The sequence below is a fragment of the Manis pentadactyla genome, chromosome 5, assembly GCF_030020395.1.
Source record: "Manis pentadactyla isolate mManPen7 chromosome 5, mManPen7.hap1, whole genome shotgun sequence".
In the NCBI taxonomy this organism is placed as follows: Eukaryota; Metazoa; Chordata; class Mammalia; order Pholidota; family Manidae; genus Manis; species Manis pentadactyla.
The window spans coordinates 161,398,213-161,425,480 of NC_080023.1; the positions used below are offsets into that span (position 1 = coordinate 161,398,213).

The 27,268-nt window shown below is 42.2% G+C and overlaps 1 protein-coding gene across 11 annotated transcripts in view; it reads right to left on the reverse strand.

The window, feature by feature from the left end:
- ZHX3 (zinc fingers and homeoboxes 3) overlaps positions 1-27,268 on the reverse strand; it is a 136,023-nt gene that overhangs the window by 106,221 nt on the left and 2,534 nt on the right. For 3 of the 11 annotated variants that reach the window (XM_057502996.1, XM_036902269.2, XM_057503001.1), the window contains exon 1: positions 12,666-12,871. The exons of 1 other annotated variant lie outside the window; for it this stretch is intronic. The gene's annotated coding sequence lies outside the window, so the exon portion shown is untranslated. Of the gene's footprint in view, positions 1-11,992; positions 12,225-12,277; positions 12,430-12,665; positions 12,874-27,268 lie in introns of those variants that run through there. 7 more of the 11 variants (XM_036902272.2, XM_036902270.2, XM_036902271.2 and 4 more) reach the window with 4 other exon arrangements.

Consider the following 27,268-nt stretch of genomic DNA (forward strand, 5'->3'; position numbering starts at 1 on the left):
CTCACACAGCTGCTTGGGTCTGAAATGATCATGAACATATCTACTGTTTTGAGCCACTGAGATCTCAGCAGAGTTTAGCTGTTACAGGAGCTAGCATTTCTCTACATAATACAGGCTGAATTTAGATAGCTGGAAAGAAGGGGGAGGACTCCCATGTGTAAAAAAGATGGTTTACACAAAAGCCTGGAACTAGGATTACTCATGGCCCAATGACACCAGCTCCATTTATATGCTACTTATCCTCTACAAAGTACTTTAAAATATGTTTTCTCATCTGATATAACCATTATCATCATTGCTTATTATTGTTGTTCTAATGAACAGTTTACAAATGAAGAAAGAGACTTAAGAGAAGTTAAAGCATGTCCAAAATCCCACAGCTACTAAACAGAGGACCAAGACCAGACCACAGGACTGTCTCTCAGTCACATTCTACTGCTACAGCAAAGAACCTCTTGGCTGAAGTATAAGGGTGCAAGAATGAAACAAAAAAAGATAGGTAGCCTGCAAAACTGATTAAAGGCAGACTGTGGAGGACTTCATAAACATCAGACTGTGGAGTGTAACTTTCATTCCATAGACAGTAGGAACAATTACCAGCCTCCACTGTCGAGCCCCACAGCAATAATTTTATACCCTCACCGTTGTCTTCAAAGACCTTACTAGACCACCTCCCTTGGCTATCAGCTGTTGCCATTTCACTCACACACACACACACACACACACACACACACACACAAATGGAAGATTTTACAAAGGCAAACCCCTAACCTCCTACCTCCAATAGACATATCTGCATCCCCAAATAGCCTTTCCTCTTTCCATGCCTGTGAAAGAGCCACCCCTCCTCTGGCAATGCTACTGGCAATCCCCTGTGCATGTCCCTCCATCCAAGGAGGGACCTTCATCAATCATTTGCCCTCTCTCCCTTCTTCCTTCTAGCTCTGCTTCTTCAGCCTCTGAACATGTTAGAGCCCCTAAAATCATCGCTTCCTCAAGAGGACCACAGGCCCTTCTTATCCTCATACTTCATAATTGTAAATGCCTTTACGAAATAGCAACAGCAGACATGTATCTCTGCTTCGTCACCGTGGATTCTCTGTTCCACGGGCTGTAATGCATTGTGACGCTGAAGCAGACACCACTAATGATACTGCCTAGGAGCTAAGTTCACAGACACACACTGATGTTTCTCTCAGCTTTTTATGGCGCTTGGCAGTGCCACACTCCATCCTTGAAATTCTCCCCTGCCTTACTTCTCAGGACCCCACTCTCGCTTCATCTTCCACCTCTCTGTCCACTCCTTTCTGGTTTTCCTTATTGGCTCTTTTTCCTGCCTCTCCCCTAAATATTAGTGTTTCCTGGGGTTCCACCTCTCACCTTACTCTACTCTGTCTTAAATCATTAACACAGCTTCAGCTGACAGCTACACACTGGTGACTCCCACACCTGTGTATCTACAGTCCAGACCACTGGTGTGAGCTCTCCACACCCTAGTGACATCGGCCTGCTGGTATCTCCAAGTGGATTCCACAGGCACCTCAAACCCAACATAGCTAAAACCACAATAAGCCTCAAGCTTGCCACACCTACTCCTCTTTCTGCATCAATAATCAGAGCATTTTCTGAGCACTGTATCGGAATTCGGGCTCCCAGAGAAACAGAACCAACAGGACACATGTGTGATGTGTGCATGTATACAAACACGTACAAAGAGATGTACTTTAAGGAACTGGCTCACCCAATTGTAGGGACAGACAAGTCTATACAGGAGGCCAGCAGGCTGTAAATTCAGGCCAGAATCAATGTCACAGACTTGGGGCTCATCCCTGATTCTAACAGGCACTCTGGAGTCAGAGTCTGACCCCCTTCCTCAATTTCCCCTCTATAACTCTGCATGATGCCTGACACACAGCAGAAGCCCAATAAATGTTGGCTAACAGTCAACCAGATATAAAGTGAAATGCTCTTAAATGAGAACGGGACTAAAGGATGTGGAGGTGCTGAACTGTGATGAGGAAAATCAGGAAACCTGAACAAGGGCTGTGCTATACATGAAGACACAGCCCTCCTCGGGCATTCATTTGCCAAAACTACCTGCCCACTACAGCTACAACTCAATGAGGACCAGCACACAGGCTGAAGCACATCTTTTCTGATACTTTGTTGAAATATCTCAACAACCCTGCAAAGTTGGCATGGCAAAGAAAAGGCCATATTTTAAGAATAAAGTGAAGTTCAGAAAGATTAAGGGTCTTGTCTAGGTTGTTACAGAAAATATCAATAATGAGAGGTCTTAGTTCTTCAGTGATAATGCAGATAAGAGAAAGAACATAAAAACAACAGGTCAGAAACAAAAAGGAACCATACAGTTCAAAACTCCTTATCTACCTATATCTGCAAAAACTAAACATATGTTTTACTATTTACAAAGGATTCTTTTCAGTTTGTTATAATTATTGTTCAGATAAATTTTTGCCTTAGTACACTATAACTCCATGGTGTGTATTATATTGTATTATCATATATCCATTGTTGCAGTAATAAATTTCTGATTATACAGTAAATATCTAGAAGCATTGTTTTCTGAAATAATGCCAGTGTGTATAAAATCTACAGTTCTTCAGGGATTACTAAGTGATCTATATTAACCCCTTGCACTAAAAAATAGCTTATTTTCTTATTATTAATAAATGTTAGAATTAGGGAAACATTAATAATATTTAGTCCAGGTATTAATTTGTGGATTCCCTGAAGCTACATGGCATCCTCTGGAGCCACAGAGTAGTGGAAACCCTCCATTAACCATTCCTATTAAACAAGGCAAGCGCTGACTTACCCCCACCTATATTTGCATATATAGTAACTTGACCTTTTCAAAACTCTTTCCTATGTAGTGTCATTAAGTATCAAAAAACTCTTATAAACCTAGTTTTTTATTCTAGCTGACAGAAAATAAGAGGCAAACACCTAAGGTCATGTAATTGATATAAGACAGAATTTAGATGCCAGACCTTTCTGTCCAGGGCTACAGTTATTTACGAATCTATCATGGCTTCCTGGCCAGGGATCCACCAGACTGTAAGTGGTATGAAGCCAGAGAGAGGCCATGTCTGACTAGCTCCCCACTGGTGTCTAACATAGTACCTGACACATAGGAAACATATGGTAAGTACATTATTGGTGGGTGACTGAATTATTTTTCTTACAGTTGTTCGGTTACCTGCATGGTAAAATGGGGGCATACAGCATTGCCAAATATCTTGGCTTTTAAAATGTTATTGGCATTATCGGGTATAAACAAAAAGGGAAACACTATCTTTTTAAAACCATACATGTTGATTCCCAAGTTGACCAGAGCTCTGAACCAGGGCCCCATTTCAGCACAAAAGGTAGCAAGTGGTATGTTTCTCAGCTAAAATTAAGTGTCGAATGGAAAGGGCAGGTGGAATAGTAAAAACAGAGCCTTAACATGGGAAAGGAAAAAGTGACTTCAAGGTCTCAGGCATGAAAATAACCATTTGCAATGGCAGCACAATGATCCAGCTGTAGCTAACCTACCATGGCAAGAAATAGGCTTGCCAAAGGAGTGAGGATGCAACCAGAGGGACACATGTCAGCCAGAGAGACAATCTACTTTTTGGCAGGAAAATAGAACTTTGAGGCAGGCCAAGCTCAGACACAAGATACACAGAGGCCGGGAGCAGGTAGAATCATTCTGGGCATTGCTTCACAACCTTCCTGTAAAACGCTCTGTGCTTAACCATGCTAGAACAAGAGAACAAGGAGCTGGCCTCTGCTTGCCACAGGGCTCTCTTGCCCTCCTTGCCAGTCTTCCCTTAGAAAGATACTCAGAAATGAGATGGTGAGTATTCAAGGTCTCCCAACAGGCAGACTATTCCTTTCCCAATAAAGGCCTTCCCAACATCACTTACAGTTCCAACTTCCTTCAATTCCTAAACCATATACCCAAACATATGCCTTCCATTATCATTCTGGTTTTCTATTCATCACCACAGCACTAAATTTACAATTCTTTTGGTATTTGAGATACCATCACTGTGATCCCAAGATTATTTTTTAAATTATTTAAATTTTAAGGGCTTTCCATAAAAGCCCTTCTCCACCATATATTCCTTAACACTTCACATGTTAACTGCAGAGATAAGTAATTAAGAGACAAAATAATTAAGGAATGAGGCATTCTGGATGAGTAGGTCATTTGGGTGACTGAAAGTTAATTTATTAAGCACCAAAATATTTCTACAGTCCTGCTAAAATAAATGATGCTTTAATAAACAGACAATATAAAATATAGTAGTTCAAAATCCTACCCAACCTACAAGATCCAGTCTGAATACAAATACTCCTGAAAGAGGCCCTAGTCACCTCTCTCCACTTCCACCCACCATCAGAAATAACCTCTTTTGTCTGTGAACCTACGTTTTGATTATACCTCCTTCGCAACACACAGCCTGGTGTGCTTGAGGTTAGAGATTTAAATGTACCTTGTCTAACTTATGAAAAGTAAGTTCCTTGAGAACAGGCATATAAACACTTTCTTCCTTAACAGCAGGCATACAAACACTTCCCGAACTGAACGCCCTTAGTGACTCGAGCGTGATAAACAGAACCGTAACAGGGCAGAGCCTTCAAGGGCTCCTGAGTTCTATGGGGCAGGAAAGTGTGATACTAAAGAACATGTTACTACCATTAAACTACTCGCTGGCCTTTGTTAAATATTTCTCAGCTTCAGATGTTTTTCTAAAAGGAAAAAAATACCCTGAATTATTTTAAATAGAATTACTTTTTAAAAATCTCAACTTGCCAACTGAAAGTTCTGGTTGAGTTGGCGTTGCTAAACTTCCATTTCCATAGTTTCTAGATCTCACGATGTGTATTCAAGTGACTCTGTGCAGTTCACCAAGGAGATGAGACAGTGAGTAGAAGGATGTGGTTAAGTGACAGGAATATAACCAAGACGTTATGCCATGTTTGGCTCCCAGGTCACCAGTTTGAAAGCCAGGCTTCTCCGTACCAGCTGTGCTCAGAGGAAATAAGAAATGGAACACATGATAGAGCAAATCAAGTTTTAGGCTCAAGGTCCATAGCCCCCACTTCTGGCAGGGCAGACAACATGCTTTCCCCAAAGCTTTAGTGTTTGACAAACCAGGTGGTGTAGTAAGTATAGTTTAAATATTCTAAATGTTACAACTCAAACTCAAAACACCCTTACTAGCAACAGGGAATTTTAAGTGGTCAGCTAAGAATGGCAAACTGCAAGGTCCCTTCTCAGCAGCTCTTCTTCTGCAGAAGTCCACTTCCTAGTCGTGGAAAGGAACAGAAACATGGAGAAAGAGGTGGGAGGGCTGTTGGTATTATCATGATATTAAGTACCTAATACATATACAACCCCTGAGGATAATAACTGCTCTTTTCTTTAGCTTGTCATGGAGTAAATGTTTTCTTAATTCAGTATCTTCAGAGACAGAACTATGTCATATACATTAATTTTATGGATAACTGGAGTACTAAAACATGCTAGTTCATGAGAGAAAGCTTTCTAAATTGCATTACTTCCTTCTCAGCCTTTCTGAATGAACCATAATTTGACCTATTCCTGTTGAAGTTTAACAATTACAATTAATGTATTCAGAGACCACTGAAGGAAACAGAACCGTTTCCTCTACAATGAATGTCCCTAAACAGCTACACTTTGAATTATTTTGTATAGCATTTCTGTCTTTGTCATCACCAACAGTCCCTTCTTGCTGTTGTTAGTGTGTTTGCCTCTAATGGAGGGTCCCTTAATTCATTGCTTCTGATGTCAGATAGACCTGGAAAACCCAGCTGTTAAGAGTCATAGGCTAAGGCTCACTCTCACTGACTCACCTCCCCTAGACCCAGCCAGTCAGCTTTCTGACCCCATGTTCTTAAGCACTAAGTCACATTTCCCAAACTTGACTAACTACAAAGAATTACCATTAATGGGGAGGAAGTAGGGGGTTAAAATAACCACTCAGTCCTTGTTCCTAAAAATTATAATTCAGTGGGCCTCAGATATAACCCTGGAATCCGTAGTAACACACATTCCCAGAAGATTTTCATAACCAACTTTAGAAACACAATACTACATGTCATCAGTGCTGCCCACTTGAACTGGGATCTCCTGGGCCAAGGCTGAGTGCTCCTAGAGAGACCTTGCAACCATAAAGTGGCCAGGTCACCCTGAAGCAGACTGCCTGATCTTCAGAGGCTCTGGCAGGCTGACCATAACACCTCTTCTTGTTACTGGGCTTCATTCAGTGAAGACTTGACATACCATCTCTCCACCTCAAATGTCTTCCCATCCTTCTGATGGTTTTTCTGACCATGTACATGACCCAAACAATTCTCCAGCCTTCTTTCCATTACCTGACCTCCTTAACTTCATTCACCTTCACTTAGTTCACTTCACTTCAGCCATTCATGCCTGTGGCAAAATCCAGGGACCTGTCATGCCCAGTAATTAATTGCTCCAACTCTGAACTCTTACACTAACAAATCCCTTTCTAACCATATCCTCCTATTATTCCATCACTCCAATATACCCATTCTTTGACTTCATCAACACCTCTGGTCCTTTTCTCACCCCCATCCAGCCTAGACCTTATCTATCATGTTAATCACTCCCTGGCCAATACCCTCAGATCCTCTGCTCCACTCTCCTTCTGCAACTCACCCCCAGCAAACTCCAACCCTAGCTCAATCCAACAGTATGCCTTCTTTCCTCCTAAAACCAGGTAGCTGAATGCTACTGGTGCCCCAATCAACCCATGGTCTCCTACCTCAGTGGAGCCCTGAACTGCCTGGAGATCACAGACATTGCCCCAAATTCATGTTTCCTTTTCCTGACCTCAGTTGTATGTCAAATCTCCTTGTTTTTCCTCTGACCTCTTCCCCTTACTCTTAGCAGACCACCCACCTCACCCTCTATTTCACAGAGATGATGAAAGCCACCAGACGAGCACTTGCTTACAAGCCATCCCACCAGAAAATGCCACTGTGCCCAGATATTTCATCACAAGGGCTACCAAGCCCATTGTACCTGTATCCATTGTGCCTGCACAGGCCTACTGCTTGGTTAGTTGAAGTAAGTTCCCTGGTAATAATCATTGTTGAAGTAAGTAGTAGTGGTGAGTACCTTTCTGGTGAAAGGGGGAAAAATGGCTAGCCTCTCAAAAGGTCTCTCCACCCTGAGACTCTTTCTTTAAGATGGAGAGGAGTTTAAAAAGAAGAAAGAGCTATCTTACCTGCAAGCCTTTAACAAATTTAAATCCAAACATAAAGTTGTCATACAATCAACAGAATGATTTTAAGTACCAATCCAAATAGTTAATGCCCTGATAATTTTTATAAATTGAAAAACAGAGTCACTGCAACAATACTACTGGTTATAGTTCATCTTTCACTCTCAGCCAAGATCTCACTTGTTGATGGGGCTACAAGTCTGTTCCTGAGGGTTTTTTTTTCCCTCCTTATAATATTAATAGCTAACCTTGATTGTTCTCTGTGTATAATTATGCTAGCCACAGTGACCCTGTGAGATAAGACCTATTATTTTTCTCCATTTACAGCTGAAAAAACAGACTTAGCCATGTTAAGTAATTTACCCAAGGGCTTACAGCAAGAAAGTGGCAAAGGCAAAATTAAAACACAGAGCCTGAACACTAATCCATGTGCTCTGGCATAGTGGTTATTAACAAAAACTTTCCAGGAAATGCAACACCCTAACCCAAGCACTGTTGCTTTTATATTCCAATACATGCATAGAAACACCACCATGAGGCAGCATCAGAGGTGAATATGATAGCATATTTCACATTCATTCAGTCAGTCCTACATTCATTGCAGAAGGCAGTAATCAACAGAGGGAAGTTTCTACAGATAGATCATGCAGATTCAAATCCTAGCTCCACCACTTCTCTAAGCTCAATTTTCTCAACTAACAGATAGAAATGACAATGTCATAACCATTGCCTCCTTAGTGGGTTCTCACAGAGATCGATAACATGTGAATGCACTTAGCAATGGACCTGGCACATAGTAAGTCTTGAAGAAGGTTAGCTATCATAAGAACTATTATTATTCAAAAGATACTGAGGACCTGCTCCTACTGGATTTTAGGCAGAGCAGGGAGCATGGATTGTACCACAAACAGGAAGGACAAGGCTGTCCCTGCCTTTGAGTGTCTTGCAGTCTACTAGGGGAGTAGACAATAAAGAAGGACACAAACATATTAATGAGATACTTGGAATTTTGGTGAATCCATAAGCAGGAAATGAAGACATACAGAGAGAAGGTATGCTGGGGACGAAGTTTCTATAGAAGGGGTGATCAGGAAAGGCCCTTCTGAGGAGGGACACTTTAGCTGAGAGCAAATGTTTGAGAAGGCTCTTTCTATGAGCAGAGGAGGGGGTAGAGTGCTGGGCAGTGGAAAGGGCCCATACCCAAGAGGAAAATTGGCTTGCTTGAGGACTAATGGTTCCACCCTGGCAGAAGTACGGCAAGCAAGGACTGGAGGTTGAAAAGGGAGGTAGAGGCCCTGTACTTCAAAGTAAGAAATGTGGATATTGGTGCATATCTAAGTGCAGTGGGACACCACTGGCTGGGGGGCTGATGTGATCTGGTTTACCTTGTAATGGGATCACTCTGGCTGCTGTTGGGAGAAGGGGTTCGAAGGCATGAGTAGAAGCTGGAAAGGGCAGTTACATAGCTGAGAAGAGAATGATGGCTAGACTAAGAGGATAGAGGGAATGAAGGATTTGAGGTTTTCTGCAGGCTAGGCTGACAGGCCACACTGATGGACTGGATGTGGGATGATGAATCAGGAAGAATCAAGGAAGACTTTCAGGTGTCTGGCCTGAACAATAAGTGGACAGACAGTAACGGCACTGAGGCAGAGAAGGCTGGGGCAGAGGGGAGGAAGGAATGAGGAATACTTGAGAAATGAGAAAATTTGGAAGCTGGAGAGGGAGATTCAGAGATCAATTTTGGACATGTGGAGTTTGAAATCACTGCAAGGCAGCAAGCAGAGCGAGCAGGAAGGCAGGGGCTAAAAATGCAAGCCTGGAACCACAGAAAGGCCCAGGCAGGAGGTGTAACTGAGGGAGTCATCTGCATTCAGAGGGTATTAAAGTCCTAGTAATGGATGAGATCATTTAAGGAGAAAATGTGATGAGAGAAGGGAGGTAGTCAAGCAAGAAAAGAGAAGAAATCAGGTTGGTAATCTAAAACTGAGTATGGTAATGCGGCCCATGCAAAACAACACAGAATTACTCTAGGTGCTCAATAAATGTCTGTGGAACAAATAAAAACAGATTCTCAACACATTCCCTTTAGGTCTTTAAGAAAATAAAATTTTCATTCAGGATTTTCCTCCCAAGTTCTTATATATCTGGGGAATAAGAAAAAAGTTTTTGAAGATCTCTGTTTCAATTATGCTCAAAGTGGTCCTTTTCCTTAAGAGCAAAAGCAAGGATTTTTTCAAAAACTCACCAAAATTAAAAGTAGCCTACCTAAAATTCGAACTTTTAAAAAGCCTACACTCAACACTATAACCTCTCTGTAAAAATTCTACCCCAAGATACAATTTTTTCCCATCCTTATAATGAAAATGCAATTATGTTTTTACAACAGATGTCATTTCATCCTGAAAGATAAAACTGGTACTTTCAAATAGTTCAAGTCACATGAGATGTAAAATGCTCAAGAGATCAAGGATTTATTTTAAAATGTTAAAAAATAAATAAAACTTAAGTATACCTGTGAGGCCATCCAAAAACTGATAAGCTGGGAGTTGAAAAGGATAAAATTGCCAGAAAAAGAAAGTATAAAATATTACAGCCACTCCTCAAAAGAAAACACATTAAAGCTGTAATTTTATCTCTGGGTATCTGTTGACACAAAAGACTCACTATGCTCTTGAGCCTTATACTATCACTAAGAACTACCAAATTGAAAACACAGCTGTAAACATAACTGGAATACTTTATACTTTTTAAAGATTTCCAATGTGACCCAAGGGATAATACATAAGAAGGACAGTCAGTAACATTTGCCAAAAATGTTCCTGCCCTCAATTGTTCAAGTTAAATCAAGACTAATTCTTTTTTAAGATCATAAGCCTCACTTGTAAAATTCTTCTCAGATGCATAAAGGAGAAGACTATCCTGACTTTTAAAGGATTGTTACCCATTTCATGATTTCTACTTCATGATATACCTAAAAGCCTGGGAGGCTACCAGGGAAGTTGTAAGAATGAACAGATAATGAGCATTCATTCATTCACTCATTCAACAAATATTGATTAAACACTATAATGTGTGGGGTGCTGGTCTGGACCCTAAGGCTACTTCAGTGAAAAAAGTCTCACACTTCCAGGTTAATAGAGGGAAAGAGACAAAAACAACAACAAATACCATGTATTTACCAAATGGTGGTTAAGTGCTTATGAAGAAAAGTAAGGTGGGTTAAGGAGGACAGGGCAATGGGGTATATTTTACAGAGTGGTCAGGGAAAGCCTGATAGGTTAGTTACATCTGAGCAAAGACTTGGGGCAAGAATGATGGTATCCAGGGAACAGAGTTTTAGGCAGAAGGAAGAGCAAATGCAAAGGCACTGAAGCTGGCATATGCTTGAAGTTCAAAGTGTAAGGAAAGCAGAGATCTGACCCACAAAGCTGGAAATGAGGACAGGGAGGCAGCCCAGTTAGGCCAGTGGCAAAGATTTCAGATTTTACTTTAAGGTGAAAAGTTATTGAAGCCCTCTAGGCAGAGAATCCAACATATTTTTTAAAAGGATCACACAGAGAACACAAGTTCTTACTCACGAAACCAAGATGTAGCTTTCATAATCTATTAATAAGTGGGAAAAAAAGCCATATAACAAAACAGTCTTCTAGTATGGTAGTAGCATTTTTGTTAAGAAAAATACTTATACATGGGAATAAAAAACTAAAGGGTAAATACCAAACTGTGGTTTACTATGGTTTGTTGGGATTATGGCTTTTTTTCTCATGCTTTTATTTTCCTAGTTTCCTTCCTTAAACATGAATTAATTTTGTAAATTTTAATGTTATCTTTAAAAAGAAAAAGAAGCCTTCTCCCACCATGAGACTGCTGTAGTCTGAAATCTTTCTTAAACATGAAACAAAACATGGAGAACGTTTTCTCCAAAAATTACCTGGCTTCCCATGCAACGTTTGCTGGTTATGAAGCAGGGCACAAATCAAGAGCTGCTCGATGTATCAAGGTCACAAAACCAACTTGGTTAATATGTTTACCATTACATAGTAGCTCTGTCCTCTACAGCAACTTTGATACCATCTTTCCAAGGCAGCAATAGAAGGGCCCTTTCATTAATTTCCTACGACTCTTTGATACTATTTTGCTGCTTCTGGATTTTTCCACTATATGTCTCTTAGAAACAAATTAAGCCCGAATAAGTTGTTCCAGCTAATGAAGTGCACTTTTGGCTCTTTCACTGTGGTTGAGAATTATCCGGCAAAATACCAATTATTTTAGGACGCATTTTCTTAGTTTTGAAATATTGCAATACTAAGTAACTACAAATAAAGAACATCAAGATAACAACATACAAGAACACATATAAATGAAAACGACTGCAATCCTCCTTTAAATTGAAGATGTGTGGAGGTCTCACGAATAAATATACCGTGTGCTCACATGACACAGATAAAAACGGAAAGGAGTATGCCCTCCCTCCCCACTACCTAACCCCCTCCTCCCCATCACGTAACAGTTTCTCACGGGCACAAGCCCAGAGCAATCACTGTTCAGAAACGCAAACCACGCAACTCAAAATGATTCAAGCCCTCAAACACTTTCCACCTAAGCTCCACATCCCACCGACTCCTCAGTCACTTCCCATAGGCTTCTCTGAATGAAAATCCCAAACTGGGACGGATTAACAAGCCCCACGCTCTGCTCACTCGCTACTCGCGTCCTCCGGGAATCCGGGGTCTGGGTTTATGTCTTTCCATGGGCAAACGAGGGTCCCGGGATTCAGGATTCTACTGTACCCAAGTGATTCGGGTCCGCTTCAGCGGGTCCCTGGTGGAGCTGACGCTCTTTACAGCGGAGGCAGGGGCTGCCACCTCCCGCAGGACTCACGGGCGCCAGAGTCGGAGCAAGTGGCCCCCGGCCGCCCAGCATCCCCGCCCCACGTTGGTCAGGCCGCCCCACGCTTCCCTCCCGGCGCCCAGGCGCACACGCACCCTCACACCGTCAGGCGGGCAGCTGCGGACCCCCACGTCCCCCTCCACACCCCGCTAGGCGCTCCCGGTGCAGCTCGGCGGCCCGGGGCTGCAGCAACCCCGGGAGCGGCGGCCCCTCACGTCCCAGGACGCGGAGCCCAGAGCTCTGTGGGGGTGCTGACAGATGGGGCGGAGGGCGGGGCCTCGGGGGAAGGGGCGGAGCCTCCCGGCGTGGGGGTGTTGGCGGCTGACAGAGAGACCCGGGCAGCGGGCGGGAGGGGTTGGCGGACACTGCGGGCAGGGCCGGGGGTCAGGCATGGCCGGAAGGAGCTCGCGCAGGCACAGGGAACTGACAGGCTGAGAGACACACACGCGGGGCTGACACTCGCGGGCCCCGGCGGGCGCTCACCTGGCAGCGGCGGAGGCGGCGGCGCCCGCGGCGGGCCGCTGTCCCGCGTTCCGGGCCTCCCTCCCAGCGGGCGGCCGGCCGGCCAGTGCAGGCCCCGCGAAGGCGGCGGCGACACCGGAGACGCGGACTGCTGGGCGGCGGGGACGCAGCTGCACCAACCGACTCCGGGCCCCTTGGCTGGGCTCGGCCGCGCTCGGAGGAGCTCGGCTGCGCTCGACCCCGCTCGGCTCGGCTGGGGGCGTGGCCCGAGGCCCCCCGCCCAGGTCGCCTCTGGCGCCTTGGGGGCGGGGCTTTCGTGCGGGCTCGAGCCCCCTGACGTCGCGGGGAGCGGACCTTGCCCCGGGCGCATGCGCGGGCGACTGTTCCTCTCTTCCCCTCGTGGAGGCTGGAGGGGGCGGGGAAGCGGAGGACTTGGGGCGGATGCTACGGCCCTGGAGGTTCCCGGCATTTGTGCTCCACATCCTGGCCCTTCTAGAGGACCACCTAAGGAAGGCCATACCAGGCTTCGCTGTCAAAGGGATGTAGGCAGGGTGAGAACCCTGGCCCTGCTCGGGGCCATAGTTGTCTCCTTACACGCACCGCCTGGGAGTCGGTTTTTCTTTATCCCACCAACGCTTCACAGCAATTCTTAATATCTTCTGTTTCTTAACAACCACCATCGCTTCTGAGGACTGCTTTCTTAACACTAAATCTTAAGGTACTTGGCATCTGTGAAGCATCAGCTCCCTCGCGTACAATAATGCTGTCCTTCCTTTAGAGCTTCTATTGTGTGCTCTTTAACGCCTGGGTGGGCCTTTTTCTTCTTTTTTTCTTTTTTTTTTAGTTTTCGCCAAATATTTCGGGCACCTTTTTTGTTATGGAGCCCAAGTCTATATCCAGTATGCTCAGAAAACGGTCCCCACCTTTAGAACCTAGTGAATAGTAAATAGCAAGAGCTCTGCGTCTGCATTACCTGGGTTGGAATCCCGAACATGCATTAAATGGGTAGATTTAGTAACTGGTTGAGTAACTTTGGGCGAGTTATTTAATCTTACCCATAAAAGAGCAATGAAAAATATTAGTAATTAAGCCAACAGGAATGATTGAAGGGATTAAATGACAGCACACATTGTTACCGGCAGACCTTAGAAACAGGGTCCTCGGTCCTTGTCTTCAATATTTAAGGAATTTAAACACCAAGACTTAGGAGTATGCAAGCAAGCAGTGCACTTTATTAGAGAAGTGGGAAAACAGAGATACCTTGATAGACCAAGGTGGACTGCTCAAGAGAGAATCAGCCCTGACAAGAATCAGGGTAGGTCAGATTATGGGGAGTTAAAATGTTAATTCATTAGTTTTTAGGTCACCTAGTGTGAAAAGGAGGGTTTCAATTAGCACATGCGCAACTGGATTTCATACATATGTGTAAATTGCAATGTCATTTCATGTATCATAAGCATATAAAATCTCTACCTAGGGATGGGAAATTTAGTATTATAATAAGAAAGAGGCAACTATTTGACAACAAATTTTCCTTATAGGCATGTCACAAGTTGTTTGTGTCTTGGTCCATTGATTATCTGACCAAGGGGTCTCTAAACCTGGGACATGTGGCTATAAAACTTGTTAAAACAATAGGTTGACATGAAAAACAAGACGTGTTGGAGCCTTACAGAGCCACTGGTCCGAGTCACAAGGCATTTTGTCAGGACTTAGGTATGTGGGGTTGGATTGGTCTCTCCATTTTTTTTTCTCCCTATCTCAACATGAAGCTTTCCGCACAGTGCCTGGTGTTCAACAACTAAGGCTCAGTTTAACTTCAGGTTGCATTATAACCTTTATGTCCTGAAAACGAGTGTACATATATATACCTAGTGTTGAGCAATATGTCAAACTTGACATATCCAAAGCCAAACTCTCGAACTTGCCGTTCAACTTGCCCTTTTTACAGTCTTCCCCACCTCAGTTAATGTCAAGTCCATCCTTCTGGTGACTCAACCCAAAACTTGATTTCTCTCACTTCCCATCATATCCCACATGAGTAACAAAGTCTGTCAGCTCTACCTTTAAAATAACCTCACTTGAGCTTCATCTCTCTCCTAGAATATTGCAATAACCTCCTACCTGCTCTCCCTGGCTGCACTCTGCTCTCATAGAGCTTGGTCTCAAGCAGCCAGAGGAATTCTGTTAAAACCTCAAGTCAAAACATATTCCTTCCCACCTCTCAAGCCTCTAATGGCTTCCCATCTCACTCAGAGCAAAAATCAAAATCTTTTTTTTATCCAAGGGCCACCAAGATCCCATATATCTCCCCTTGACTCTCCTCTACCTCTCTAACTGCATCTCCTTCCACTCTACCCCCTCACTCTGTTCCAGCCACACTAGCCTCCTCTCTGCTTCTGGAACATGCAGGCTCACTCCTACCTCAGGACCTTTGTGCTGAGACCAGCTCTGCAAAAATCACTGAACCTGAGAGGGGTGGGTGGGAGACTAAGAAAAACAAAGATAGCAAAAAAGACACAGAAGTCAAATTTGGGGTCAGGAGGTCCACTGACCACTGATGGTGGACAAGTGACACAGTTTTATTTCACCACACAGCTTATATACACAGTCTCACTTCCATGAGCCGCCCACAGTGATCTCACTTCCGGACTAATCTCACATCAGATCTGGTGTTCTCACTTCCAGATCCAGTCTTCTTACTTCCGGCTCTCCTTTTCATTTGGTGTTCTTCTCCCAAGCTATCAGAAAGGCATATTCCTTACTCCAAATTTCTACTCAAAAGCCATCTCTGCAGAAAGACTTCCCCAGACCACTCTACTAAAATATCCATTCCCAACCCCAATCATTGTCTCTCCCCTCATTCTGCTTCACTTTTCCTCATATCCCTTATGACCTAAATATCATCTGTAATATTCTGAGGGAAGGGACTTTGTGCTGCTCATCTGCAGCATCTAGAACATGGTCTCATGGTTAGGTACTCAAATATTCCTTGGAAGAGTATATATGGGATATGTTATTCCAATTTAACTTGATTTACTCAACAAGCGTTTTTGAGCATCTGTTTCATTCCAGGCACATGGGATGCAGAAATAAACAAGACACTCTCCCAACCACTGAGACACTCAGTATTTCAGAAGAGACAGACATGTAAAGAAGTACTTTTGGAAGAAAATATGTAACACAAGATGGGTGTGCCAACTGCTTTGGGAAGCAGAGAGGATATAAAGGAGAGTGTGAGGAGTCTTCCCAGAGAAGGTAACAATGGAGCTGAGTTTATATTGGTGATGACTCCAGGCAGAGAAAACAGCATGCACTTAATAACAGTGTTGGGAGGTGTGTCACAAATAATGTTTACCCAAGGAGGCAAATTATTTTTCTCTAAAAAAAATTTAAACAGATTCCAGGTGGACCCATATAATAATGTGACCTGAACTCATTCAAATTCTAATGAGCTTTCTCAAGCAGAAAAGAAAGTGCAAAAAGTATAGTTGATGCAATAGAATTGCCACCTGACCATCTCTTTTGCTAGAATAGTCTATACCTGTGACCTTTTTGTATCAGGGTCCAGGGGCAAAGAACATGTATCAGTCAGGAGTTTGCTGGTTTCAAGTGCCAGTAACCCATCAGTCTAGATTAAGAAAAAAAAAGCTGGGGTGACAGGGAATTTATCTTAACACTTTTGTCAGGGAGAAGTTGGGGTCTCTCAGGTCAACAACAAGAACGCAGCTGGACTTCTGGATGGACTGGAAACAGAACAATGCTATAGGACCGGGAGAGGAACAGCGCCCTTTGCTACAGTACATAGTTCACTTCTCAGAAAGGGTTCTATCACTCTTCATTAATTTTCTGTTGATTAATCTTTATAAAGTCTGGAGTGAAAGAATCCAGGAGGCAATTTAATGTAGTAAATAGAATTTAAATCCAAAACTCCTGGGTTTGAATCCTTACTCCTAGTACAGCCATATGGGGGTTTAGGTTTCCAACATACGAATTTGGGGGGACACATACATTTATACTATAACACCAAACAAGTAGGGGAAAGAAAAGTACTCCCTGTAGAGGGAACAGCACATGCATATGCTATGTGGCAATCGAGGGTACACAGTAGTTTAAACAAGAGGAAGAAGGAGCAATGAGGCTGATGATAGGAGGAGATAAGGCTGGAGAGGTGGACAGTGGTCAGATCATGCAGGGCCTTGAAGGTCATGATAATAATTCGAGTATACTAAGAGTAGTGGGGCATTATTGAGGTGATCTGAGTAGAGACAACGTGCTGGGGGAAACCAGGATGGAGGTAGGCAGAACAGTATGAATCAATCTGTCCAGAGTGTCCAGGGTCATCCCAGGCTATACAAGCGGTCATTGGTTGGCCTGGAGGAGACACTGGCCAGCCAGGCTTTCCAGAACCATAGAAGAGAACCTGCTTCTGGCCCAGGTGAACAGATGCCTTGGACTGCAAAATCACTCCCAGTCATATTCTCCACTTCTCTGCAGTCCTTATGTACCTGGTAGACTTGGTAGACCCTGTGCCTTATGCCCCCTCAGGCAGGATAGCCCATCTCTGTGGCTGGTTCAGTTCCCATAGCCCTAGTCTGGCTCAGCCTGCCTTCCACCTCTTCCCCCACTGGACCACAGTATTAAGGTTCATCATGCTGCTCCCCTGATCAGTCAGACTGACTGATGCAACAACTGCCCATTCCTCCTGCAGACTCCTCAGAGTGACATTCAAGTCCTCAGCCAACAAAACTATTTATACTTTAATTTAGGACCTGAAGAGCTTTTATGTTAAGAGAAGATGTGAAGAGGAAGTGATCCATTCCTTTCACAGATGTGGCCTGTTTCAAGTCATCTGAGTGGTCTTGATAATGTCAGGCTCTGAATACAGATTAAAAGGATCCTGAACTGTTAGCACTCCCAAGGGACTAGCAAAACAAAAAAATTTTTTAATCTCTGTGGAAGAAGTTTACATCATTCTAAGCTTAAACTTGTTTCTACAAATTTTTTTTCAAATGTACAATACCTAATGCACAATCAAATATATGAGACACATAAGATGCTATAGGAGGAAATGAGTTAAATAAACAACAAAGAAGCAGACTTACAGGGACCAAATACAGAAAATTTTCAGACAGACCAAATAACAACCAAACTTACTACATTCAAAGAGATAAAAGCCAAACTTAAACAAATCAAAATCATGAGATACTACTTCACAACTGTCAGGAAGGTTATTATTCAAAAATAAAATTACAAATGTTGGAGTAAGTATAGGAAAATTGGAACCCTGTGCACTATTGGTGGGAATGTAAAATAGTGTGGCTACTGTGGAAAACAGTATGATGGATCCTCAAAAAAATTAAACATAGAATTACCATGTGATCCAGCAATTCTGCTTCTGGATATATACCCCAAATAATTGAAAACAGCAACTCAAACAGACATTTGTATACCCATGTTCATAGAAGCATTATTCACAATAGTCAAAAGGTGGAAGCAATACAAATGCCCACTGAACATTATAGGTAAGAAGAAAACCCCCAGAATAAAGAGGGAGAGACAAAAAGATAGAAAATACAGATGGTAAGAGGCATAGAGGATCCAGTGAGTGAGGTTTAAGATACATTTTAATTGGAGTCCCAGAAGGAGAAAAGAGAATAAGACAGCAGCAATATATGAAAGATAACATCTGAGAAATTTCCAGCACTTATTGAAAGACCCCAAGTAGTAGGTTGAAGAAGCCAAATAAATTCAAATCAGGATAAATATCTATACCTAGACACATCATAGAAACCATAGATATTAAATTGGTCTAACACAAAAATAATTTGAGTCCCAGGAGATGCAAAGAAAAAGATAACTGAAGAGTTAAAGGTTTAGAATTTTCAAATTTAATGAAAGATATTCACAGATCCAAGAGGTTCAGCAAATAATACATTGAATAAATATAAAGAAAACTACATGTTAACACAACATAGCCTAACTACTAAAAATAAGATAAAGTCTTGAAAGCAGTAAATAAAAATAAGACATATTTCATAGAAACAACATTTAGAATAACAGCTTGCTTCTCATCAGTAAGAAGATAGACTAAAATGGTATTTTAAAGTTTACAGGGGAAAGAAAACTGCTAACCAAGAAATTCTGTATTCAGTGAAAATAGCCTTCAAAAAGTAAGGTGAAATAAGGACAGTTTCAGTCTAGAAAAAAAAACTTGGAAAATTCAATGCCAGCAAGCCTGGCAATAAATACTAAAAGCTTTTCAAATCAAAGGAAAATAACTCCAGATGAAAGCAAGATCTATAGGATAAAATGAGGATCATAGGACAGGTTATATATGTATGTATATATATGTAAATATAAAGAGAATAGCACTTCAAATTTAAAATAAATACTACTTAAAGATTATTTAAAGCAACAATAGTAAGGTATTGTGAGATCTACAACATATAGAAATAAAATATGTGACAAAAACAGCATAGAATATAGGAGCAGTAAAGGGAATTATACCATCATAAGGTTTTTACATTGCTTGGAAAATTGTAAAGTAGTCATTCAAGTTAACTGCAATGAATTAAGGATGTATATTATAATCTCTAAACACTAAACAAATATTTTAAATGGTTTATCTAAAAATCTAGTAGAAAAGGAATTGAAAGCAGGGTCTCAAAGAGATGTTTGTATACTCATGTTCATAGCAGCATTAGTCACAATAACAAAAAGTTAGAAGCAACCCAAATGTCCACTGACAGATGAATGGAAAACAAAATGTAGTATACACATACAGTGAAACATTATTCAGCCTTGAAAAGGAGGAAAATTCTGACATAAACTACAACATAGATGAACCCTGAGGACATAATGCTAAGTGAAATAAGCTAGTCACAAAAAGGCAAATACTATATGATTCCATTTCTGCGAAATACCTAGAATAGTCAAGTTCAAAAAAACAGAAGGTGGAATGGTGGTTGCTACAGACTCAGGGAAGGGATGAAAGGAAAGTTTTTGTTTAATGGATATTGAGCTTCAGTTTTACAAGATGAAAAGAATTCTGAAAATTGGTTGCACAAAAATGTGAGTGTACTTCAAACTAGTGAATTTTTAACTTAGAAATGGTTACAATGGTAAGTATGTGTATTTTACCACAGTTTTTAAAAATCTAAGAAGATAATCCAAAGAAGAAAGAAAAAAGGAAAACAGGAAAAAAAAAACAGGTAGGACAAATAGAAGATAAATAATAAGATTATAGATGTCCATATCTATAATTACATTAAATGTAAGTGGACAAAATATTACAATAAAAAGATTGGCAGGCTGAATTTAAACAAACAAAAACAAGACACAATTATATAATGTTTAGAAGGACACACTTTAAGGACATATAAACTAAAAAGATAAAAGAATGGAAATATTCTAGCTAACATTTAAATAAGAAATAATACCTATCTTTTACAAATTCTCCTAGAAAATAGAGGAGACACCTCCCAACTTATTGTATAAGATCAACATAATTGTACTACCAAAACTTGGAAAAAAAGATGACGAGAAAACATCACATATCAACATTTCTCATGATCATAAATACAACAGCCCTAAACAACATATTGGCAAATCAAATCCAGCAACAAGTAAAAATGATAATAAATCATAACCAAGTGGAGTTTATCCCAGGAATGCAAATTGGTTTAATACTTAATAATCTACCAACAACATTAATAGGATAAAAGACAAAAATAATTTGATCATCTGAATGGATGCTGGAAAACTGTTTGACAAAACAACATTTACTCACAGTAAAAAAACTCTAAGGAATAGAACATTCTCAATCTGATATAGGGTATGTAGGGAAAACACTAGAGCTAATATCATTCAAAATATTGAACATTTTCCTTCCTAAGGTCAGGAACAAAGGAAGGATATCAGCTATCACCACTCTAATCAACATTTTAGTAGATGTCCCAGCCAGAGCAATAAGGCAAGAAAAAAGTGGGGTGGGGGGTGGGGAGGGAAGTGGGTCATAAAGATAGGAAAGAAAAAAGTAAAACTGTCTTTATTCAAAGATGCCGTGATTGTGCAGATAGAAACCCCTAAGGAATCTCAAGTAAATTTTTAGAACTAATAAATGACTGGTTTAGTCTGGCTGCTACAACAAAATACGATGAACTGGGTGCTAATAAACAATAGAAATTTATTTCTCACTGTTCTTGAGCTGGAAGTCTGAGATCAGGGTGCTACCATGGTCAGGTTCTGATAAAGGCCCTCTTCTAGGTTGCAAAACCAATGTACTAAAATCAACCTTATTTATGTCAGAAAATAGTTTTTAAAAATAGTAGTCAAAATAGTTTTAAAATAGCCAAACAAAAAAAAAATACAAGTACCTATCAATGGACCTAACAAAAGACATGTAAGACATCTATGGAAGAAACCATGAACATTTTAATAGATATTAAAGAATAAATGAAAAATGGAGAAAGCTCTCATGTTAATGGACTGAAATATTTAATATTATAAAGCTATCATTCCCTTAAACTGGTCTATAGATTCAGAGCAGTTCCAACTGATTTTCATAAAGAACTTGATGATTCCAATATAAAATTTATTTGAAACTGCAGGAGGCCAAGAAGAGCTAAGGTACTCTTGAAGAAGTTGGGAGGATTTACTGTCAGCTAATAAAATTTATAATAAAGCTTTTACAATTCAGACTGTATCGTATTGACACAAGAATAAACAAAAACCAACAGACAGGAGAGAGACTCCCAAAGAGATTAAAGATAGCATTGTAAGAACAGTGTTGAGAAGTATCCTTTTGAATAAATAATTTTGAATCAATTGAATATCCATACAGGAAACATGACATTGCAGCTGTGTATCACACCATACTCAAAAGCCAATTTCTGATGGATCATGGGCCAAAATTTGAAAAGGAAGACAATAAACATGGCCTGACACACAGAAGATGCTCAATAAATATTTTTTGAATGAATGGGCATATATATGGGACATGTTGATCCAATTCAACTTCATTTATTTCAACAAACAACAAAGCCAATTTCTGTTGGATTGTAGGCTTACATATGAAAGGTGAAACAATAAACCTTTGGAAGATAACATGCAATATCTTCATGACCTCAAGGTAGAAAAAGTTTTCTTAAACAAGCCTGAAAGTGCACTAACCACAAAGAAAAGATAAATTGGACTTTTCACAGTTTAGAACTTCAGGTCATCAGGAAGCATCATTCACAGAGTGAAGAGGAAAGCCACAGAGGAGGATTTGCAATGCACCTGACAAAGGGTTTATATTCAGAATATGAAAAAACAAAACAAAACCCTACTGTAATGAAAAGACAGACCAATAGAAAAATGGGCAAGAACAAGCTCTTCACACAAAGAAAATCCAAATGGCCAATAAACATATGAAAGGTGCTGAGCTTCATTAATAATCAGGGAAATGAACCACACTGAACAACTACTACAGACCCAACAGATGGCTAGAAGTACAAAGTCTGACTGTACCAACTGCTGGTGAGAACGGGTGGTGAATGCACAAGGAGAACTCTAGTTCTTATACATGGCTGGGGGGAGGAGGACAGTGACTTGTATAATCATTTTGGAAAACAGTTTGGCATTATTTTTTACAGTTAAGTGTTCGAATACCTATAATCCACCAATCCTGTTCCAAAATATATACGTAAGAGAAACATATGCCCGTGTAGAACAGTAGACATATACAAGAATGTTCGCAGCAGCTTTATTTATAATAGCCTTACACTGGAACTAACCCAAATGTCAATTAGTAGTAGAGGGGATAAATTGTGGTGTACTCACACAGTGGAATGCTATAGTCATTAAAAATGAATGAACTGCAGCTGAATGCAACAATTTGGAAGGAAGACTCATATTAATAATGTGGAGTCAAAGAAACCAGACACAAAAGCACATTTAATGGTTGTTTTTATCTAAAATCTAGACCCAGACAAAACTATACATGCCCCTGCCCCCACAGTCTTCTACCCCTCCTGCACTTACAAGATTTGCAAAAAGTAGTAATAAAAGATGTGTGTGTGTGAAAAAATATTGGGGAATCACTCTTCTGTCCCACACCACAACTACTGTCCTGCTGGAATATACCTCCTGTTTAGAGGGAGAGGAAATGGTCTTGGAGGTGAGCTAAAGGAAGTCTCTCTGATATTGGGGGGTGGAAAACAACAGAATCAGCTAGTCCTTCTGTCGGAGTCCACTGTGATGACCTCATTGACAATTTTAAAAAGTCACTCAAAGTTAGGGGGCCATAATGACAAACTTCCAGTGGGTTAAACCATCATTGGTTTAACTAGAGAGCATGATATGGGACAACAGGCACAAGCAGTTTCTGAGGTACGATGCAAATTAGCAAAATGGAACCACACAGTTTTCACAAGATTCCCAACAAATATAATTTGATATATGTTCTTCCAGATTTCTTCAGGATATCTAAATATTTTTTGTTATTATAACTATGGAATTACTTTACATATGATGTCAAACTATTTTTTTAACTTGACAAAGGGTGTTAAACATCTGTCCATTTTAATACGTACTTTTGGGGTGATGGATATATTCATTATCTTAATCATGGTGATGGTTTCATGGGTATCTACACATGTCAAAACACAAATTGTACACTTTAAATGTGTGATTTATGGTATGTCATTCAGACCTCAATAAAACTGGAAAAGTATTGTGCTTTAGATGTGTTTTCCCACTTAACATGGTAAGTTATATCCACACTGTTGCATGTGCATGCAATCTGTCATTTCTTAATGCTGTGTAGAATTCCAAGGAGTACATCCATCCATAATAGTTTACTAGCTCATTCCTTTCAGCACCTCCCTTGCCTCTCATTCACCTATGCCATGAACGTTGTCATAAATAACCTTGTCTTTTTCTATATCTGAGCAAACTTTCTTCAAAATACATTTTAAGAAGATTGCTGAATGAACTATTTGCCTTATGAATATTTAATTTTCCTGAGAACTACCTGCTTATTTTACAGAAGGGTAGAGCAAGTTTCCATTCCTGGCATGAGAGTTCCCAGTCTCTTCGCTTGGGTCTGACCCTCCCCACTGCAACAAGGCAAACGGCATGGACTCACAGACAGAGGTACCCAGTGCCCTGCCTCAGTTGGTATCGACTTCATGGTTGCTGACAAATAATTCTGGCTGCAGCACACAGCTGCAGCCATTCCCTCCTGCTTAACAGATGGAATGTCTCTATTTTTACTTGTTTTTAAAAAATCATATTTTGGGGGAGGGGTGCAGGTTAGAGAGGGGCACTCTATAGCCTGACTTTGCAGGGCACTCCCTGGCAGCCTCACAGGTCCCACCTACGTGAAGGAACTGGGCCTCAGTGCTTGGGCCAGAGTTTTAAGCTTCAAGGAATGTGGTGACTCAGCTGGTCGCTCAGGGACACCTCCGTGAACAAGGCTGAGGGAAGGAAGTCATCATACAGACAGCTGGGCTGTAAAAAACAAAAATACCCCACACACCAAACTCCACAAAGCAGGGTGGCTATGCGTCCCATGACTCAACGGGACCGCTCTGCCACATGACACAGAGCCCTCACCCACCACCGGCTGCTCCTCTGAGCTTCTTGGAAAGCTGACTGGGTGGGGACCCCAGGAAAATCTGTGACTGTTTTCTTGCTCTACCCTGTCCACTCTGACCATTGCTTCCCTCATCATCTCCTTTCTCCTTCTTCTTTAATCCTCTTGCCCTTAAAAAAAAAAGGTGGAATTTAGTATTTCACACCTGCTGGAGACTTGGTGGAGAGACAGGGAGGTCAAAACACTGGCACCCCAGGAAGGCCCTACTGAGTCAGACTGCCTGGGCAGGGTCCAGCGTATTAGACAGGGGCCAGAGGAGACAGGCCAGCAGCAAGGGGTGGAGACTTCAAGGTGGAGGCAAGACCATCAAAGATGTGGACACTTACCCACTAATCTTTACTGGAGACCTACTGTGTGCCAGATACCATTCCTGGGATTTATCAGTGAAGGGCCTACATTCTCATGGGGGCAGACAGATAAAACACCAATTACCATAAATCAGTAATGATATAGCCTGTGAGAAGGTGATTAGTGCTCTTTGAAAAGATTAGAACAGGGAAAGGTTGATGGGAGTGGTCAGGGCAAAAAGGTGCCCTCTGAGTAGTCTTGAGGTAGGTGAGGGAGTGAGCCACATGGGTGTCAAGGGAAAGAGCATTCTGGGCTGGGGCAACTGCCAGGTTAAAGGGAGGAGTGGGAGTGTGTTGGAGTGCCCACGAGGGGGTGGGTATGGTGGCTGCAGATGAGTGAGGGGGACTGTAGTGGACAAGGAGGGCGGAGAGGGGAGGTGAGAGCCTGGGCACCGTGGGAGGGTTTTGAACAGAGATCTGACCAGAACTGCGCTTGGTTCTAACAGCATCCTGCTGTCAGATGGCTTTGACCTGCGAGGGTACAATGCAAGTGGAGTACAGAATGAAACTGCTATTCATGCCAAAGGCGTAGATTTTATGAAGTCAATTAGAGTAATGGTGGAGGACAGCTAGAATCACACAGAGCATTCACAAATGAGGGCCTGTCGGTATTAGGTCAGAAAAGGACAGTGAAAAGAAAGGCAGGAATTTCAGAAGAATGATTTAATTAAGGGTTAAGAGAAGCCTTTGGAAAAAACCAAAGGAGCTCAGAGTATTTTTGTATAGATGTGCTTTTTAGAATATGCAGTGCTCAGTGAAGGATGTTATACCAAGCAATCCAGATGTGCTTCCAAATCATTTAAATGATTCTTTAGTCATGCTAAAAATTAGGATATAGTGGCATGCATAAGTAAAATTTTATCAAGTATACGATAATAAGATTTGTTTAATATACTTTTAAGTATATGTTAATAGGCCCCTGTGCCTCCTATATATATATATGCCATCTACACATAATTCAAGGATAATTCAGCATAAGTTGCTCTGCCCTAAAATATATATTTGAACACTATTTAAGTGGAGAGCACCATGATAGATCCTTCTTGAGCTACAAAATATTATGAAACATAGTCCTGGAAGCCCGAGGGAGGGTGGGGCAGAGGTATACCCAAATAAAAGAGGAAGACTAGAAGGTCTCTGGGCTGAAGCCCCTGGGGCAGTTGGTAAGTCCTGCAGGGATTTGTGACACACAAATGCCTTCATACGGTGGTTAATAATTCTTCCAGTATTCCTCCCCAGGCTAGAAATCAAAAATGGGTTCCAAGGGTTCGGCCAAACTGACGTTTTTCCGGGAAGGACAACTGGAGCCAGGAACTGCCCAGCTGCAGCCCACACTGCCAGGCAACCTGGCCAGGCCGGTCAGTCCTCAACTGTCACCAAAGGCTCCACTGGCAGGAATAAGGGATATCTTAGGGAGTCTCCTGCCCTCCAGCCTAGGGATCCCTGACCACACCCAGAGCCTGTCCCTGAAGGCTGGGCCACATTAGCAGGGAACGAAGCATTAGCCACATCAGCAGGGAAAGAAGTCGTCAGGCAAAAGCAACGCAGGCCAGGAGCCCAGAGCGTGGCCGCCTCCAGCCAGAGGGGAGGGCGGGGCCATGGCCAGGCACGGGCAGTGGCTAGCTGGGTGGGGAGAGTGGGGGCTGGCCGGGAGGGTACAGTTTCCCCAGCCTCCAGGCGGCACTGGAAAGACCGACCGTGTCTTGTAATCTGCCACTCCGGTTTTGGAACCACGCACCTGCCCACTGCTGCAATTGGGAGGCTGAGTCTCCGCACACACCTTGCAGGGCAGAAGCAGCCTGAAGCGAGGGGTGGGGGAAGGCCTGGCACCCGCTGGGTCTCTCCTCTCCTTCTTCCCCCACTATCTCCCCTAGTGCCCCCTCCACCTGGAAGCCAGAGGGCTTTCTCAGTACCCATTAAGGCTTCTTCTTTTGCTCTGAGGGCAGAGCACCCCTCACATACACAGTCTGATTCCTCCTCCGCCCCCCCAGTCCCTTCCCCTCACCTTCCACGATCAATATAGAACTATCCCCAAGTTAGCTCCACAGGGCCTTTATACAACAGTCCCCAAACTGGGAACACATTCCCATCTTTCTTCATGTAACTAATTCCAACCTATTTTTCAGGCTTCAATATCTATCTGAGTAAGATTTCCTTGATTCCCCTGTCCTACTATGGGCTCCTGGGCTTGACCCACCTCAGCCTTGATCATCCTACATCACAATTGCCTGGCTGGCTGGCTGTTCTCCCTCTTTCCCGTCTCCTCCTGCACCTCCCTCCAAGACTGCGGGGTCGCTGCGCACCTCCAGTGCCTGGCCTAGGCATGGTGCTCAGTGCCATCCTAAACACCCTGCCAGGCCATCCTCTGTATCTCTGCCTGGGTGGGAGACTCCCACAGTTACTTCACCTCTTAGAACAGCAGGTCTCAGGCTAGAGTGTGTACCACAGACACTTTGGGGGGTAATTAAAATAAAGATGGGTGGACGCCACCCCCAGAGTTTCTGATTCCCTAGGTCTGGAGAAGGGCCTGAGATTTTGTATTTCTCACAATTCCCAGATGATGATACTGCCAGCCCACTGACCACACTTTAAGAATCACTGTGTTAGAGCACCAGTTTCTTCATTGGTAAAATAGG